Genomic DNA, 16336 nt, shown 5'->3' with positions numbered 1-16336 from the left:
CCAGGGCCTTTCTCTCAGGTCCATAAATTTGGCCGTGGTGGCTTCGTGGTATAGCCTCGGCAATGGAGCCACAGAGGGTGTGAGGTCCACCTTCTGTCCATTTCTGAGATGCTGAGCTGTTGGGCTAGGGCCCGTGAACATCCAGTAGATGATTAAGTGAGATTAAAAACATCAGAGCAACTGACATTCACTCTTCCTTGAAGAAGGGAGTTGGTGAAGTGACCTTGACTTTTTAGGAACGTACACTTCGTGAAAATGACATAGACCTTTCCCTCTGTTCTCTGATCATCAGGGATTATGTTTGGTCTCAGCCATCACATCCCTGTGCTCTAGCACCACCAGGGCCACTACCCTCTCCCCCACTCCCCCCAATGTGTATCCTGGGCCTGATATTTACAGGATAATCAAATAGAGCCACCAAACAACTATATAGTATATCAGTAAGGTTGTTTGATTTCAAAGTCTTTCACTAAATAGCCATAATAGCCATAAAATACTGGAGATAGGCTAATGAGGATCATAAAATTTATTATTGAGAGCATCTATTATCTTCCTGAGAGATGCCCTCTCGTTATCACAGTTGGGCTGATTACATTTCCATGGTTAAAATTTCATTACGGCCTGTGTTTTGCTCAGGGTCTCATAACTTGCCCAGAGCTGAAGCTTGTTAGCCAGGAGCTCCTTTTGGGAATTTTACTTTTATTAATACTTTACGGTTAGTGGCCTTTAATTATTAATGTTAAATGAAAATGGGATTCTAAAAGCGTTACAGAGGACTTTTAACTCGGGTGTCAAAATAATTTACAGTGATTAATAAGCTTTAAATGACTATCACAAGAGACCGTTTGAATTCCATTTTGATTGGAAGGCATTGACTGGAATATGTTTATAATTAAAAAAAAAAAATGTGTCCCTGGGGAAAACTTTTATCTGATATCGCTAGTAAGAAATATAGCGTTTCTTCTGAACAACTGATATGCCCTCGTGGGTGGCTGTTAGAACAACGTGTGAGAGCTGGGTTGGTGGCCTGCCCCGTGTTGTTAAGGGGGGCCTTATGTGATGTTCGGATTGGCTTTATCTAACCATTTTCTCTTCTATCCACTCATACACACGCACATCCCCACGCTCCTGAAAAAAGGTGGAGTATAAAAAAATAAAAGGTGACATTTACAAAGAGTTCGCCGTGTGCTATTGACAGGTGCTGTCTCCTTTAATTCCTACAGTAATTGTGTGGGGCAGGTCCTGCTCTTCTCCCCGTTCAATAGATAAGAAAGCCAAGGCTCACGGTGGTCCATGACTTGCCCCGAGTCCTCGGCTGGTAAGTAACAGAATGAGATTTAAATGGGGGGACGGTCAGGATTCAGAACCAATGTATCATACTGTGTTCCATGCGTAAGTGGATAACGTTTCAAACCCCTGCTTTGCCGCTGGCAAGGATCCCAGCGGCCTGGGTTTAGGACAGGTCTCCACCTCCGTAAGGACACAGGGCAGCTCAGGGGGTCAGAGCAGAGGCCCTGCTCCACGGAGGGAGAGGCTAGCAGGGCGCCCCTCCCCGCCCAGGGCGTCTGGAGCAGCAGCAGTAGTTGGGAGATGCTGACTGCAGGCGGGAGGCTTCGTTTGGAAGACGGCAGTCTTGACTCCACCCTTTTTGTAAGCACTGTTCGACATGTTTACTATAATTTCCTTTTCATATTTTTTATATAACGTGTTAGAAATGAGTCTGAGGAGAAGAGGCGATTCGAGTCAGTTCTGGCTTGTCATTTCCTGGACCATCCAGCCAAATTTAAGCCGGTGCATTCAGCCCCCGTCCTCACGCCCTCCCCCTGGGGCATCGGGTCCCTCTCCTGCCTTGTTGCAGGTTCTTTTCTCTCTGAGGGATACAAACTTCTTTGCTAGAGACCTGGGGGCACACATAACTGGGACCCTGAATGATAACGTGAAACAATTCAGGCAACTTTTCTTAGAAGCTTCTAGGTGCCAGGCACAGGCATTGTAGGTTCATTATCTTGTTTACTCCTCATAGCAAGCCATTTCTCCTTCATTGGTGACACCATGCAAAGATGTCTGCAAACTACACACACACACGCACGCGTACTCGCACACTCACGCGCACTCTCACGTGCACGTGCACACAGTGGGTGTGTGAGATGCTCGAGGGTCTTTAGACCTGAGTCTGCTTCTCTCCAGCATTCTTGGTGATAAGGGATCTGAGTGGCAAAGACAATGCAGCTAATGTAACTGAGTCCCTCCTGTGGGCAGACTCATTACGTCACTGTCACCTGGCTCCCAGCCTCTCCGCAGCTGGGTGAGCCAGAGTGTTTTCACCTGCTCTTACTCCACGCGGGGATTGGCGCTCTGGACACAGCTGCCATCCTCCATCCCTTCCCGTGGTGGCTGTATCAATGTCCACCTCCTCCAGCGGGATCCAGAAGGACGAGTCTCCTGTGGGCTCACTCAGGTGACCCCTGTGTCTTCGATACTGGCTGGACCTCAGGATGGTTTGCCGAGTGAATGAGTGTGAGCGTGGAGGAGGGATGGGCAATTTTAGTCCCTGAGACAGCCTTCCTGGGGGTCCTTGCTGACCCCTTCCGGGCATCTGTCACATGTTCTAGGTCAGCCGATGGCATCTCATGTCCATGTCTTGTGTAGAAGGAAAAGACAACTTGGTTATTTGCGGAGAGTCAGCTAAAGAGACTGTGGGTCTCCAGTTTGCCGCAAATTGGCCGCCGACTTGCACTCACATGATATCTGCCAGGACGTAGGAGCTGCTGAACTTCAGAGCTGAGAGAAGTAAACGTCTCCATAGCAACTGTCTGCTTAATTGGTTGAACTTTATAATGGGCCCTCCTGGAGAGGCCCTGTGATCAGAAGCTGCTTTTTCTCAGGTCCTGGGAGCCCGGCTTCTGCTGGGACAGCTCGCCCTTCGACGCCCACCCTCCCTGCTGTGTGCCCTGCACGTCCTCCGCTTGCTGTTCCTGCATGCGTGTGTGTGTGTGTGTGTGCGCGCGCACGTGCACACTCTGGGAGTGTGTGCCAGTGTATGTTGGTATGAGCTTGTGTTGGGTGTGAATCTGTGCGTGCACAGGTGGCTGTGTGTGTGTGTGCATGCATTTCCGAATGTGCATGTGACGGGAAGTATGTGTATCAATCACGCAGGCATGTGTATATGTGAGTGTGGATGCGTGCGTGTGTGTGTGCATGCCTGGCTGTGCGTGTGGACGTGTATTTGTTAGTGTATGCACAGGTGTGTCTGCATATGTGTGCGCATGAATGCGTTTGTGTGCGTGCATGTGTGGCTGTGTGTGGCGGCGTGTTTGCCAGTGCAAGCACATGTCTGTCTCTGTGTGAGGGGCCCCTCCCCCGCCCCGCCCGTGAGGGGTCAGGTGGTGGCGTCGTTCTCCCCATCTCTCCGCATGTTGATATTATCACTTCGCTCCCCAAGTCTGGCAGGAGACGCAGAATTAAACACAGACGTCCTGGTGCCAAAACAAAATCGCGAAAAGGCTTGAAGCCCCCGTTCCCTAACTCGTAGCCTATCGCGCTGGGAACAAGCCCGGCTTTGTTTGATTTTCTGCATTGACCGGGGGTAGAACAGTCTGGAGCCACATGGGTTCTGATAGAAGAGCTGACTCGAAGCCAGGGAATGCCGAGCTGTTGGGACCCAAGGCAGAGCGGAGCCGGCGCAATGGGACGGGACGGGGGCCTGTACGAGAGCGCGGAACGACGTTCTCACCCCGGGTCAGGGATGAAGACAGAGTGGTGGCCCATGTCTGGTCTCGCATGGTCCTGCGGCTGGGCCGGCTGGGTGGGAGGGGCCTGCGGGGAAAAGGGCAGACAGGACAGGTCCCGCCGAAACGTGCTTGTCCGGGGCCAGGTGGCCTGGGGCCCTCTCCAGGGCTTTCTGCGCTGGGGCCCCAACGGGAGGGGAGAGCTGGGGTCTCCTGGGGTCTCCCCATGTGCCTGGGGCTGCCCTGCGGTCTCATTACTTCATTTTCTCTTTTCTTTGGGGCTCTGATCCTAAATGGGCCTCACCAGAGTTTTCTGGTTTTATTCTAACCCTAGTGTTTGGCACCCACCACGCAGGCTGCGTTTTCACTGACTCTGACCAACGAGTTCGCCCAGGGTTGGTCGTGATTCTGCAGTGGAGGGGGTTTGTGGGAAGGCCGTGGGAGGGCCATGCCAGGCCACGGGAGGAATGGACCGGGAAGGCAGGGGGCGTGGGGAGGGTCGGTCCACTGCCAGGGGCGTGCACCCAAGCCAGCTGGGCCTCAGGTGTGGTCGAACCTGTCAGAGGCTCATCATCAATCCCGTGAAGTGGTTGCCCCTGAGGCAGTCAGGCCCAGAGCCTGATGTCCCGGAGTGCTGGTCCGTCCTGCCCCAGGGGTCGGCATGCTCACCCTCCCAGAATACCCCACATCTGTGAGGAGAGCACTCCTCCCCCAGGACGGACCTGTCCTCAGCCCAGAGCGTTGTAGGCCGTGGTGGTTTTTTTGTGTGTGTTTGTTTTTGTTTTTTTTTTTTTCCTTTCTAGAAGTGATCACATCAGCCACTGACTTCGTCACTATTAACTGTTTCAGAGGATCACCCTAGTAGCAGTTAAATCCAAATGTCCAATCTTCTCAGGTTCAAATGATAAGTTTTCCCTCTGGTATCTTGTGCCAAGAAAACATTGTTATTTCGAATCTTCTTTATTGGGGCTTATGAAAGAAATTGGGATGGATTTATGTAATAGAATATTTCAGACGCTGAAAAGAATGGGGCAAATCTGTATGAGAAAAGATGTCTATGATATTATTCCGTATTCTTTTACTTTGTTAAGTGAAAAAAAAAAGCCAGCCGTAGAACAGCACAATCGTTTGATTCTGTTTTTATTACATAATAAGGGTATGGGTCTGGGAAGTCATATACCAAACCAAGAACCATAGTTGTCTTGAGGAGGTGGAGCTTGGGAACTTATAATTTTTACTTGATCTCTCTCTCTCTCTCTCTCTCTCTCTCTCTCTCTCTCTCTCTTTCTTTCAGTTGTAAGCATGAATATTTTTTTTTAAATAAAAAAATCTCATTAATATGGACGCAACTATATGGTCAAGGAGACTTGGCTTTATTTTTAACCAGGGGTTTTAAATCTTTTTTTATGCCATAGACCTTTGTGACAGTTTGTTGAAGACTTTGGATCTCTTCTCAGAATAATACTTTAAATATATAAAATGAAATATGTAAATCCAAATATATCGAAATATAATTACCAAAAAATTATTAGAAATTATGATATAATTATATAAATATACATATACACACATACACACATTTATTAATTGATACATTAAAATTAAAGTTCTAGCTGCAGGTCTTATAGCTACTGTAGTTGAAAAGTGATATTTTGAGAAATCTGCAACTACCGGTGCCGCATGAAAATACCTGTGATTGTTCATGGCCGAGTCGCGTATACTAATCCGAGTGTGGTTTGTCGCCTTCCTTCACAAGTGAAGGAAATGCTAAATGACAGTTACAAGAAGTGAAAATCAAGATGTGACCACCCCCCCCCCCATCTAGCATCACAGATCCCTGTTTGAATTTACCTGCCTAAGGACCAATGCTTTTAACTAGACGTGAGACGCTGACTAATATGGTTCCCTGTTTCTGAGTCTCGGTGCCTGCATCTGTAAAACGAGGGGCTTAGTGACGGCAAATATGTATCATCTTATATGTCAACTGTAACCTGGTGGGGCATGCTGAAAATGTTACTGAGATGATTTCTGAGATCAGTTGGAGGGGGTCCCATGAGTGATTGGTGACGTCTGCCATGGGTACGAGATGGGAGAGGGGGAAGTGTATTCATGGCACAACTTTTTATTCCTGGACTAGATGAGCCTGTGGTCTCTCCCAGCGCTGAAATTTTAACAAGTCTGAAAATAATTAATCTCTTCTGACTCCAATTAAAAGTACCTCCTGTCCAACAAGAATAACAATGGCATGAGGATTGCTATTTCTTCCTGAGAGTGAGTTGTGTGTGTAGCATTGGCGGCATTCTGCCCCCATAAACCAAGTCTTCTCAGAGACTTCCCATTAAATAATATCGTAAGCTTTACCTCCAGTTTCAGTGATAGAATGGTTACTGGGAACAGATTGTCTAGAAAGAAAACAAGAATTAGTAAACACAGTCTTACAAATGAGCCATCTGGAGATTTATTTACATAAGAAAAGAGGAAAGCCTTGGTATTTTCATGCTGGGGTTTGTTTCTCTTGCAAGTAGCCACAGGGGTGTATTTGTCATGAACACACATCAGCTTTTTAGCAGAGATTGCTGAAAGCATGAAAAAACAATGCTCATTTGGTTGGTTATTTGGGGAACTGGAAGGAGAAGAGAGAGTGGGAGAGTCACACACACAAAAAGGGTTTTGAATGAATTTTACCATATGGGATTTCAAAATAGTTATAATGTACTCACACGCTGGTTTTAAAATTATACATTATCTTCAAAGTGCTAAATGAGAACAATGCCAAATAACAAGGTCAAATTGGGAGGCATTAAACCATCGTGCAAATGCAGAGGGACTACAGATACTGGGGGACCAAAACCTCGACATAACTCAACTAGCGTTTCCTGGGTGTCAGGCCAACTCTGCAGAACCCCTTAACTTCTTCCTCTAGTTCGTCTTTTTCTACTGCTCCCCCAGGAAGTGTGCACTGAGATATTCTCTCTTCCTAGGAATTCCAGCCACGTCACCTCTCCTTCCACCCACCCCCAGGGTGTTCCTCTGCGCAGGGAGGACAACATGGAGCAGATAAGAGAGGGGTGGGGAGGATCCCATGGGTGACAGAGCTCACCAAGCCCTCAGCCCCCACGTTAGATGATACCACACCGGCCCAGGTGGCATCTCCTGCCATTTCTGCAAAGTGACAGGCTGGGTAAAAATAGCCCCGCTGTGTCTGGACAAGCAATGTTTGGCCAATAAAATACAAATGAATAAGACGACAGTTGGACCGACTTTACAGAAAGATAGCTCAATTCTGCTCCTGGACAGGGCTGGGTTGTAAAGTATCTTTCATGTTTGCTCTGGAAATTGTATAGCTCAGGGCAGCAATTCTTTATAGGGGCAAGAAGAGGCAAGACTGGAAGTGCTGAGCAGGTCCGCTGCCCCAGGGCTCCTGGCTTCAGAAACAGATGCAAGGGCAGGAAGTGAAGCTTGAAGAGTGAATGCAGCTGGAAAGCGCCCAGCAATTCAGAGCCATCAGCATGAAAGATAATTACCTGCTGACAGGTCTCTGATGTGTACCTAGATGGGTGTGTGTGTGTGTGTGTGTGTGTGTGCGTGCGTGCGTGCGTGCACACACACATGCAGGCTTTGGTTAACTACACCTTTACAGGCAACTTGGGAGCATATTCCGTACTCTTACCTGGACAAGAGGGGGAAGGGCTCATAGACAAGGATCCAGAAGGCTTCGGCATTGTATAGTGAGCAGATACGCACCTGGACTTGGAAATGTGGAAAGTGCGAGAAGAAACAAAACACAAAATGTGAAAAGTGTTCGGAAGAGGTGGTACCAGAGCAGTGTTCTGGGCTGGCGCCTGGCTCGACAATGTTTCTGGAAGGTTCTGTGAAGAAGTGCACAGTCAATAGCCTTGCCGATGGAAGGGATGTGTAAGAAGAACAGCCAATAGGGATGGCAAGCATTTGTCAAGGCCTGGGGACTGAGGCCTTCCACAGCCCATGACACTCGTTGTGGGTCCGTTTTCCAGATGGGCATCCTGACTGAGAAAGGGTACATCAGTCACCTAAGGCTACACAACCAGTGAGAGGAAGGGCTGGGATTTCAACCTGCACAGCTTGACTCCAAAGTTCTTACTTAGGCAAAAGTGACCTTGACCTCATCAAAATGACAAATAGAATTGGGGGACTAGAAGCCCCCAGCACATGACCTCCACACCGTCAGGCAAGTCATCATTATTTCAATTGTTATAATTTATCACTACCAATATATGGAATAGGACGATAAGCTGTAGCATTTTGCATGGGACGGGGGGGGGGGCGGGGGGGGACTCTTAAAAGTGTATTATGAGGCTCTGAAAGTGATTTCAGACGATCGTGAACTTGGATGGTCTTCTAGGTTAGTGATTCCAGACATGATGATTTTGTATATAATGTCTGAAAGTTTGCAGGTGCGCACAGACTGTAGTTGTATATTTAATATCCAATGTTGCTGAAATGCATAATGTCAGAAGCTGCTTTAAATTAAGAAATGCCTTTAAATAAATTTGTATGTTATTGTTATGACATCATCTACACTTATTTGAAAATAGTCATATATACACGGAGGAGACAATAAGATTATTTAGAACACAAACCATGCTTCCTGGGCAAGGGTGGTTAGGAAGATACATTTCATTCCAGAAAATGGGAGAAGAATGGATACTTTTCAAATAGCACAAAGGTGTTTGTTTCTTTAGCACCAAATGGAATTCTTGACTCTCTCAGTATAATCCAACATTTTACCAACCAGTACGATTTGTTGAAGAATGAAAGTTGAGCTCAAGGAAATAGTGGTCTAATTTGACCATTAAGGATGTCAGTCGAAGAGTCTGACTCCCAGATGGAGTAATGGATACAACTTGTTCCATCAGAGTCATTCTAGAAGACATGGCATCGGAGTCAGGCAAGCGAAGTCATAAGTTCAGGACCCTGCTTTCCACTTCCAGGTCCTATTATCGAGGGCCTCGTCGGCTCCTTTATGAGAGCAGTCGGGGGAAATGTGATCTCTGGAGAAAAGGAGCCAGCAGCTCCATGGATGGGTCACCTGGTTGCTTCCTCCCCTACGTTCCCACCTTCAGAGGAATCGGCTCCACTGAATTCATTCTTGCTTTTTTCAGTCCCGATGCCAGGAGCAGCAAATTCCACAGGCACTCGGTAGGGCTTTATCTGATTGTCCCTCTCAGGGGCTGACATAGTGTAACTCATCGCCGATGGGAAGGAAAGGTAATGTAATACCGACGTTATGCTACTTTTCCATGGAGACCCATAAGTAAGAGTCCTGCTTGTTATCCAGTCATCGTTTCCTCTATCCGAGGTTTGAAAAATTTAACCAGCCAGAAGAAATTCGTGTTCTCTGTCCTCCTTTCAGAACTCATGGATCGGGAGTTTTCTAACCTTCTCGGTATTCTCAATTTGAGTTCCAAATAGATTTGAATTTCTTTAGAAATGAATCAGCTCTTCAATTTGCAGAATCAAAGACAGGCGATATTATGGCTCCCTCTGTCTTGACACAAATATCTGCCCATGGAAGGCAGAGGTGTTGGTGGCTTCCTCTCCTTCTGCTGTTATACGAACTTGAATGAGATTAGGTTATGAGAGGCAATTCTGCCTTCCACTGCAAGGACAATGTTGTGCATTTTGCTAAGCTTTCGGAGAGAGTGTGAGTGGCAAGGATTCAATAATTATTGTAAGTAGACTCTAGTAGACTTACAGTTCCAACTTGTTTTGGGGCTCAACTTCTGGAAGACAGCCTACAAAAATAGCAATTTATAGGGGAAAAAAAGCGGGTCCTGAGGCATTTGGTTGGGGCAGACATTAGTTCCATTTAGGGCTTAAACCAGCCCACAGTTAATTGTAGGTCTCTTGCATTAGCTTGTAGGAGCAGGAAAAGCATGTAATTCGAGCTAATCTGATGGGCAAATGAACTGGGTCCTTGGTGCCAAGTGAGACCGTGAAACAAAAGGACACATGTGTTTTCAGGAAAAAAAAACCAATACAACATAGTTTCAACTGTTGCGCACGTGAACCTCTGGAGAATTCTTTGGAAGGTTTGTCATTTTAGAAAAGGACCTTTGGGGTATAGTGGATACACCTCGGGAGCCCAGCGCCTCTCGGTTATCTGGGCAGCGAAGCACGTGGCCTGGATTCATTTGCGGGCCCCTTGCAGAGGAGAAGTTTTGTTTCAACGAATTGTCAGGACCTGCTTCCGAAAGCCCCTCCGTCTTGTGGCTCTTTGTGTTCATTTCACCCGGACGTATGTTATAATCAGTACATTACAATCAACCCCGGCCTCATCCCTGTCTATTCTGATTTACTTGGTCTGAGATGGGAATCTGTGTTCTAAAAGTCTCCCAGAGCAATGCAGTGAGGTGACAGCAGTTAGGGAGGGTTCAGAACCCCACCCCCCACCTAGTAGCAGAGGTGGCTTAAGGAAGGTGAGCTGATGGCTGAGGTTAACGCACTTACTTCAGCGCCCCGAGAGGGAAGTGATGCGAGACAAGCCGTGAGGTCGGACAGGGATATTTGGCACTTTGCAGCGATGCCATCTTGTCGGGCCGTGTTGCAGGGTTTGTGTTCCTGGGGGGTGAGTGCACTGGTGGTTTATCTAACGTCACTCATCCAGAGACCCACTTCCTCAGAGCATCAGTGTGATGCGACCTCAAATCAGGCTGTTCTGATGCGCTCTCTGCTAGCACAAGTCCTCTGAAGGAGAGGACTCTTAAATTTAAATCCCGAGCCTGAAATGAGGATTTATTATGCCCCTTTTCTGGTAGGGCTGCCTTCCTGGGATCCCAGATTTGAATACCTGTTGGTAGGCTGCTTTTAGGTCAATGAACAATTAGGCAGTTTGATCATTCAAATCAGAAATTATCCATTTCACCAAATATGTGTTAAAACAGTAGTCAGTGTGCTTTGAATGCATTATGCTAATTTAAACCAATTTGTGTGTGTGTGTGTGTGTGTGTAATAGTTGTGTTAAAATCAGACCTTTTGTTTTTCCCATTAGAAGAAAACCTTTCTAAGGGCAAACATTTTTTAATATCAGTAATGTGTGAATTGGATAAAACTACAGGATTAGACTCTCCAAAAATTAGGGACAGAAAATTAAATAGTAACTCAAACATAACCTATTATGTGTCTTGAAAATGAGAATTTTTTAAAACATACTAGTGGTTAATATGGTTCATCAGAAAAGACACTTAAAAGAGACAGCAGTCTAGTCTATGGCAGACTAAATATTAATCCCACATTAGAGGAACAATGGACATACTGTTTTCGTACTCTGTTTTTATATGGAAAGTGAAAATCAAAGTAACTGCGGTGACTTCATATTGAATCAGTAAGTCACTTGTAAATATAAAGGCTGAAATGTCACTGGGGGACAAATGAGCAACTTCACCTGTATCCTTAGGTATGCAGTGAAGGAGCTTAGATCAGGGGAACCAGGCATATGGAGCGAAATGGAAAATATTTATTTATTTACCTATCTATTTATTTAATTATTTAATTTTTTATGCCTACAGCACCTGCTCTTCCCAGGTGGTCTCCCATCCAAGTACTAACCAGGCCCGACCCTGCTTAGCTTCCGAGATCAGACAGGATCAGGCGTGCAGGGTGGCATGGCCATAGATGCAAAATTATTTTTTTTAATTAACATTCTAATTCTAACAGAACAGTCACAGATAAAGAGACAGGGGCTCTGAGAGTTTGTAAATTTGATAACTTTGCATGTATTTTAATTTACATGGATTTAGGATCTGAACAACTGGCCTCATAGGGCTTCAATCCAGCACCCGAGAGTAGTTCACCCCCTTCTCAGAAGGTCTGCTTTGCGCCCTGTGGCACCGCATGGAACATTCATGGAAGTAGGACTCTGCATCAGGGTTCAGCAGACAGACAACCAACAGGATCCCTCTCTCCTTCTCTCTTTCTCCCCCTCGCTAGCTCTACTTTATTCCTATATATCATCATCAAGTATATAGGTATATGCACTAAATGTACATATGTGCTATATATGTGCTACATGTGTATATGTGTAACATGTATGTACAGTATCATTTATATATATATTCCTGGTTCACCTGACCTAAGATCCTTCGCTGCACACCTGAGGACGCCAATGAAGTTGCTCGCTATGTTCTCCAGTGACATCACAACTTTTATATTGACAGGTGACTTTCTGATTCAATATGAAGTCACAGTAATTACTTCAATTTCCACTCTCTACATAAATATTGTATCTGTGTATATATGTGCTTGTGTGTGTGTATGAGAGAGAAGGTGAGAGAGAAGTTGATTAATTTTAAAGAATTGGCTCACACAATTGTAGAGACTGGCAAGTCCAAAATACGCAGGGTAGGCTGGCAGTTTGGAGACCCAGGGAAGAGCCGATATTGCAGCTTGAGTCTAAAGGCCACCTGTTGGCAGAATTCCCTCTTGCTAGGGGGACATCGGTCTTTGTATTGTTAAGACTTTCTACTGATTGGATGAGTCCCACCACATTATGGAGGATAATCTGCTTTATCCAAAGTCTACTGATGAAAATGTTCTCCTCTAAAAAATACCTTCACAGAAACATCTAGAATAATGTTTGACCAAATATCTGGATGCCATGTCTAGACAAGTCGGCACATCGAATTAACCATCACAGACTCCTTGCCGTGCCGAGGATGAAAGTGATAACATTTCAGCAATTCGAGAGCAGGGAGGGGGTGAGTAGGCCCGCCATGCTGAAACGATAATCTATACTTTCATGACACCCCTTCGAGTCCTTTTTCATATACATACATTTACTTGCTTAATTATTATAGTATACATATATTTTTATCCTTTCTCCATTAATATTATATTGTAAGCACAATTTCCACGTCCTTTATAGTTCATCTTTATGGAGATGTAACATTTCATCAAAAGGCTGCAGCATAATTTAATTAACCGGTCCCTTCTGCTGCATGTTGAGGTTGCCTGAAGTCTTTTGCTGTTATAAATCATATCGCAGTAGTTCGCTTTCCTTTAAGATAAATTCCTAAAAACAGAATCACTGAGCCAAAGCATTTAAATCAATAGACGTGATGCATATTGCTTTTGTTGGACTTGATTAGAATGTGTGCATTTTTCTAAGTTTTCGTTTGTTTCTTTCTCTTTTGTTTCTTTGTTAATGATCTTACATGACCGCTTCTGGTTTCCGACGATGACATCTGCAGCCAAGGCGACACACAGATGGCCATCACAACCCCCCAATTCCTTCAGTGATGTTTTTCTGACAAAGATATACTTCAAGGCTAAAATGCCCTTACCTAGTCCTCGCATGAGAGAGATTTATAGCTTAGAAAATCTGAGTACAATTTCTGTAGCCATTTTTTTAACCGAGAGTGGGGGGAAAAAACACATTTCACACTTCAAAAGCAATTTGCGATTTATTTTTGGTTCTTTGATAATTCAGGGAGACTTTGAAATGCTTAACGTCTCATATCTTCTCACGTAATTGAAGAAGAGTCCACAGCTGAGAAGTTTAAGGAATTATAGAATCTGGAGCAAACATTTTAGAAGATAGAAGTTAATGGTGTTATTATCTCTTTAAGAAGAGTTTGTTTTAATTTTTTGTTGCAATATTTGAAGTTTCGTATTGGACATCAGCGCCTTGTTTGGTAGGATCTGGTAAACATGCTTGCAGGTCTCACTTCGGTACAAGAAAGTAATGAATGTATTTAAGGAAGTAAATTTAAAATCGATGTTAGGCATGGTGCTTATTTTACATAGGAGTGAATCACTTATATTTTGGGGAAATTATTTATACTTGAACCCATATTTTTTGGACATCTCATGTAAACAGAACCATGCACTAGGTGGTGGCCTTTTGTGACTGGCTTCTTTCACTCAGCATAAGTTTTTCTGAGGTTCATCCACACAGTAACATATATCAGGCATTTGTTTCTTTTCATAGCTGAATAATATTCCAGTGTATAGATAGGCCACGTTTTCTTTATTCGTTCATCAGTTGACAGACGTTGGGACTGCTTTCAGTTCTTGGCTACCAGAGAATAATGGTGCGATGATGATTCATGTACAAGTCTTAGGTAAATATGTTTTTATTTCTCTTGGGTACACACCTAGGGGCGCAATTGCTGAGTCATATGGTAACTCCATGTTTGGCTTTTTGAGAAACATGTTTTCATGGGCTCACACGTGGATCAAGTTATGCTTAGGCATGTTAGTGTCAGCTTGTGTGATGGCAATGACCAAGAGTAAGAAAGTAAAATGCTAGAGTGCCTCGGACCGAGAACGTCTTAACGGGGATGGTTTTTCATAAGAAACTGCTCATTTTGAACAATCTGTTCAGTTCTCAGTTTTTAAGCACATTTATTTGTGTGATAGTGACGTAGGAGGATATTAGTGGACCGAAAGATCTGATGTGACTCATTTATGAAGCTTCCTATAATTCTAAATGCCTAATTTGCTCTTTAGGAATTAGTTTTTGCATCGCAAAGCAAATACCACATACCCCAGACTTCCCAGTAAACACCCCATTTGGGCCTTCTAACGAAATAGTTTCTGTGCCTGTCTTCAGTTAAAAATGCTAATGATGATTCCTTAAGACCCAATGGAGAAAACCAACAGTTCACCAAATGCCTGAACTCTTCCGATTCTGCCGTGTACATGAAGGCTGCAATTAAAGTTGGTTTATTTTAAGCAAAATCCCTTTAATAACATGGGAGGCAGTGTTTGGGGGAACATTTCTGAAGCTGACATTTAATACACTGAAGAAGATACATTATAAACATGTTAATGTTACTATCAGTTGCTTAGCTTTTCACCCGTGAAAGTTCGATTATGAATTCCTTAGGGATTTGATCTTAGCCTTGGAATTAAACCTAAAATGGTTAATTCACATGAACACTGGCCATGAGGATCGAACCCTTTTCCTCTTCTTTAGTAGAAAGACGATATTAGCTGTGTAATTATATCCCTCGGTGGCATTAACCACGGAATTGAAGGTTTGGCTTCCTTCTGGCAAACAAACCCCGGGTTTTGACTTGAAGCTTGTACGGCACACGTGTATAATCACGCTACATGTGAAGGGTGGAAATTAGAGTGTGGGGTTGCTGATTTATATTCCATGAACCGAGTTTTCCTATGCCAACCCAGAAAAAAGCTTACCATGGCCAAAGCGTCCAGTTTTCTTGTGGCTTCTGCAGTCCCTGGAAGTGATACAGGGGACAGATTTTGGTACATTCCAGCACAAGGTCTAATTAAGGATGTAACGATCGGTGAGCATTTAAAGTAAAAGCCTAAATGCTAAACCTGGACCTTCTTGTTTTCAAATTAAAAGGTCAGTAACCCAGTGTCAACAGTTTTAGACAGCTTGGGTTATACCTCTAAGAAATAATCAAAGTCAGCAAGTACAAACAAAGCCAGCCCATTGTTCCATTGCGTCTGAGTGAAGGAATCCAGTTGTCTTATGTGTTGTGACTGACACGATTTGACAGGCTCGCTGTTTTTTTTTTTTTTTTTTTTTTGGTCTTTGGGTTTTGAATAATTGCTTCTTGCAGAAAGCCTATATTTTCTGTACTCTGTGGTTGCCAAGCCGTACTTGACTTTTAAAAGAGAGTCAAAGGAACATATCCTTGTGAGAAATTGCTGCTTTATGGAGTACAAATGAGAGGTTTCATGATCTTTGAAGCTAGGGAGGCCAAACCAGGCTTAGAAACCCCATCGCCAGGCTGCGTTTTATATTCTTCATTGCCATACTAAACTGAACTGTCTTTTTGTTGAAAGTAGAAAAAAGAAAAAGTATATATATAATATGTGTGTGAGTGTGTGTGTGTGTGGTGGACAGTTAGTGTTGAGTTTAGTGAGTTTTCCCATCTCGTTTCCAAAGCAGAAAGTTCTCCTTGACCACTGCAGCCCAGAAGTTGGGCAGAATGGCAGACTGCTCCAGCCCTAGACAAATGGTTCTCCACTGGGGAAGGCTCCCCCTCCCCCCGCCCATCCCCCCGCCCATCCCCCCGCCCATCCCCCCATGGAACATCAGGCAACGTCTGGAGCCGTTTTTGGCTGTCATAACTGGGAGGAGCAGTGCTGCTGGTGTTTAGTGGGTAGAGGCCGGAGAAGCTGCTCAGCATCCTGCACTGCACAGGACAGACCCCTAAGACGGGGACTGGCTCAGCCCCAGATCAGCAAGCTGGGAGGAGAGGCGCCCACTCGGAGGGCTTACCCACGACGCCGGGCGCGGCGTTTCGGGCTCTGCTGTTCACAGGCTGCGGGGGGCGGAAGGAAGACCCAGGGTCTTCCTCCCACCCAACAAAGCGTGCTCTTTGCTTGGCACCCCGTTTCTTGGGGCTGCCCGCGAGGAGAGCACTGGGGCGATGGGAAGCCAGCTCCCAGCCTGCAGGAGCGCCGTGGGGCCAGTGGGGGCGCACACACAGCTGGTGTCACGTGACTTCGGCTCCCCCGCACCGCTCCGCCAGCCGCTGGTGGGAACCTGCAGGCCCGGACTTGCTTTCGTCCTTTATTGGACAAATGTTTTATAACACGCTTTTTGCTCCAGGTTAACTTTCTTCTTCGTCATCATTAAATAATATAAA

The 16336-nt window shown here is 45.2% G+C and overlaps 1 long non-coding RNA gene and 1 pseudogene across 1 annotated transcript in view; one reads left to right on the top strand and one right to left on the bottom strand.

Moving 5' to 3' along the window:
• Positions 1 to 16336, top strand: part of LOC107512999 — a 200120-nt gene that overhangs the window by 78506 nt on the left and 105278 nt on the right. The gene's annotated exons all lie outside the window — the stretch shown is intronic.
• LOC118604421 lies at positions 11267 to 11383 on the bottom strand (annotated as a pseudogene).

The sequence above is a fragment of the Rousettus aegyptiacus genome, unplaced genomic scaffold (genome assembly GCF_014176215.1).
Source record: "Rousettus aegyptiacus isolate mRouAeg1 unplaced genomic scaffold, mRouAeg1.p scaffold_m13_p_6, whole genome shotgun sequence".
Classification (NCBI taxonomy): domain Eukaryota; kingdom Metazoa; phylum Chordata; class Mammalia; order Chiroptera; family Pteropodidae; genus Rousettus; species Rousettus aegyptiacus.
This window is presented reverse-complemented; position numbering and strand designations above follow the sequence as displayed.